This window comes from Rattus norvegicus, chromosome 8 (assembly GCF_021556685.1).
Source record: "Rattus norvegicus strain SHRSP/BbbUtx chromosome 8, alternate assembly SHRSP_T2T, whole genome shotgun sequence".
NCBI classification, from domain to species: domain Eukaryota; kingdom Metazoa; phylum Chordata; class Mammalia; order Rodentia; family Muridae; genus Rattus; species Rattus norvegicus.
In genome coordinates this window covers 57,959,143-57,962,739 of record NC_141541.1, presented here as the reverse complement: position 1 = coordinate 57,962,739, position 3,597 = coordinate 57,959,143, and positions in this window count along the sequence as shown.

Here is a 3,597-nt window from a genome sequence, read left to right as displayed (position 1 = left end):
GGATGACAACCAGTCAGATGAATCTGCTCAGGATGTTCTGATCAAAGTGGTGCCCACACTTCCCAGGGGATGGAGGAGAGGGTTTTGTACACATGAACACTGTATGTGAAGCAGGCTTCCAGGTGAGGAAAACCAATGGCTTTCTCCTAGACTTGAAAGAGACCAGTCTTGGCTCCCAGAACTCCAAAAAAATCTTCCTTGAAGCTTTGTCATGTATGAAGGATACCTTGGGGCAGTGATTCTGTTTAAGTTAGGGTCATTACTGTGAGATGTTAATCAGATCTAGAGAAGGAGATGTGTGGGAACCAGGGTCCTCCAATGAGTGAGGGAGCATCCAAAATTTGTACACAGTGTCAGGAGATTCTCATTTTCTTTTAAAACTCTTTGGTCAAACCTCTTGGCATTCACATCTTCCATAGTCCTTCTGGCTTCCACAATCACATTTCTCTTCCCATGCCCTTTTGAAAGATCATTCCAGTTCCCACCACTGGCTTAGGTCCTCTGGCACCCATGCCTTTCCTTGGGTCTCAGCATCTTCCTCAGTGGCATTCCAGTGAACACCAATCTCTTACCCTTCTCCTTACCCTTCTCCTTGACTACACATCTACACACACCTGATTCCTTCTGACCAGGTGCTAGAACACTGGCCTGAGTCCTGCAGAGTCTCACCTTACCTCCAGGGCCCTTTGCTCATGATTCCCCAGGTAGAAAGGCTCTGTGCAAAGTCAGACAACCCCCCTTTCCAACCCAGCTCTTCTTGGCACTCAATACAGGTGCCTAAAGCCTGGGTACTGCCAGGAGTGACTCGATCAAGGTCACAGCACAGAGTGAGACTAAGACTTGCTCATTGGCTTCCTGGCCTGCCCCTACCCCCCCCCCCCCCAATCCCCTTTCTTTCTCCACCAGAAACTCTCAGGCTAATCTGTGCAGGATGTCACAAGTAATTTGTCACCCAAAGTCAGTGCCGACATTTTTGAATTAATTGCTCTATCATAAACTCACTCTAGAAAGGGGGATAGCCAAGTTATCACAGTCAGGCCCTTGGGAATCCAACAGAGCCTGCACCCTGGTTCAGTCCTGCACTGATTTTGTGACTGGGGGCAAGTCATTTTTCCTCCTCAAGACTCAGGCTATCTGTCTATAAGATAGAACAACCACAGTAGACACTTCCAGAAAGTTGTCTTTGGGATTAAGTAGCCTAGATGCCTAGTGTTTAGCACAGCATGTGGAGACACTAACAATCAGTGTTGGCTAACACTGACATTCCTGTTTATGTTTGTAGCTTTCTATATAAATACAGAGAAGAAATGACACATAGCAACTATACCTTTCTCCCTGTTATTCTGACAGGGTTCCTTCAGCAGAGTGAGAAAAAGATGGACTGTTGACTACACACAGAAATTGTAAGTAATAACCTGTCTTATTTTTTATCACATCTCTAAGTGAGTTACTTTCATTGACAAGTAATACTTGTGGTAGTTATGACTTACCATCATCCTGATTTTCTCACAAAACAAATATAAATATATGTCTCTCTCTCTCTCTCTCTCTCTCTCTCTCTCTCTCTCTGTGTGTGTGTGTGTGTGTGTGTGTGTGTGTGTGTGTGTGTGTGTGTGTGTGTGTGGTACCTTTTCTCTTTATTTGGGCTACACTCAGAAAGAGTCGTCTTGGAAATAAACTTCATTTGTCAAGGATCTTGGGCAGACAGAAACTGACAACAGCCACACTCGTGTGGTCTCCACAGGTCCTGATGCAAGACTTGAGCCATAAACTCCTAGTGGCACCAGACCGGATATGGAGCAGGCAGCTCAGACCAGCAGGCCAGCCTGTCCCTACTCGCCTTTGGGCAACACCGAGGGAGGGCTCAGCTGGTGCCTTCCTGATGAATATGGAGGAGGCTGCCTTCAGCTCCTGCAGTGGGGCTTTGTTCCTCTGCTCCACTCCCCTACTCTCAGATCAGATGTCACTCTTTTTATTATTATTATTCTCTGTGTGTTGACAAGTGATTTAAACACTTCACAGGGGAAGAGAAAGGGTGGGGGCTGGTGGGGAATCTTTTCTTTGAATCCAGGGTGTTCTGGGTTTCAGATCAGCAAATAAATGGCTATGGGTGTATAATTAAAACTAATAGGTTAATTAGGGAACTTTTAGATCTTTCTGGAAAAAAATAAGAAAGCCATCAACTTGTCTCCTTGACGCAAGCAAAATAGGAGTGTGATAAATAAGCCTAGCAGGGGGACAGCGCACCTACAATTGCTTCTGTCTCTTCTTTCAGAATTACTGAAAGTGGATGGGCTGCAATAGTAGACATTCCCCACAGACCAAAGAAGGACCCTTCAGGTAGAGGCAGTTGGAGTCAACCAGAGTCAAGACATGTTCATGGAGCAGGAGACTGGAGACAGGGAGTTGTTCAGAGAGGAAATGTGACCCATTCAGGACAGACAGGCTCTGCTGAGGGGACTGTTCATGTCAGAACTCTCATTGTGCCCTGCAATTGGGTTCATGGATCCAAGGTCTCATGCAGAAGCACTGGGTGAGCCCAAGCTGAGCAGGATGGAGAGAAACCTGACCACTGTGATTGATATCCTCTTCCTCAAAGATACAATGAAGTGTCTTGGAATGTGACCTTAAGTTGGAAAGAGTCCTTGCAGGGGTAATTAGTTAACATCAAGTCATCCTGTCAAAGAATGGGTCCCTAAGCCAGCACCTTTGACTGCCCTTAAAACAGTAGAAAGAGTAGTTGAACATCTGATATGGAGTAACTGATAGAGTAGCTCTGCCACACCAATAAAAGCCCAGGGCTGCCCAAGCCTGAAGAAGGGGCCATTGGCCTCCTCAGCCCTCACTTTTGACCTCTACTGTCTCAAACTGCTAATGAATACATTTCTGATGATTTCTACTTTAAAATTTACTTGTTCATGGATTAACAAATGAGGGTCAAAAATTGACTTTGTGATTCTCAATCATTCTCAATCATATTTTTAATGTATGAGTGTGTGTGTGTGTGTGTGTGTGTGTGTGTGTGTGTGTGTGCATGTTTGACATGTGTGGGGTTGAGTGTGCACATACATGTTGTGATGGTTTGAATATGCTTGTCCCGTAGGAAATGACACTGTTAGGAAGTGTGGCCTTGTTTGGAGGAAGTGTGTCACTGTGGGGGTGGGCTTTGAAGCTCCGCCCAATGCAGAAAAGTCAGTCATGTTTGCCTTCAGAACAAGATGTAGAGCTCTCAGCAACTCCAGTGCATAGCTGTCTTGATGATAATGGACTGAACCTCTGAACCTGTAAACCAGCCCCAGTTAAATGTTGTCCTTTATAAGAGTTACCTTGGTCATGGTGCCTCTTCACAACTATGAAACCCAAACTAAGAAGTTGGTACCAGAGACTAGGAGATTGCTGTGAAAGACCCACAGTTGGGGTTAATCTAAGGCCAGTGGGAAAATTTCACCATAAACCTCTGAGCACAAAGACCCCTCCCTTCCAGTGAGTAGAGCTAGTTTAGCTCCTGCAACAACTGCAAACCAACTATTAGACAAAGCTTCCTGTGACTCTCCAACCGGCCCCTTGGAAGTCCCAGATGATCCACTGACCATGAGT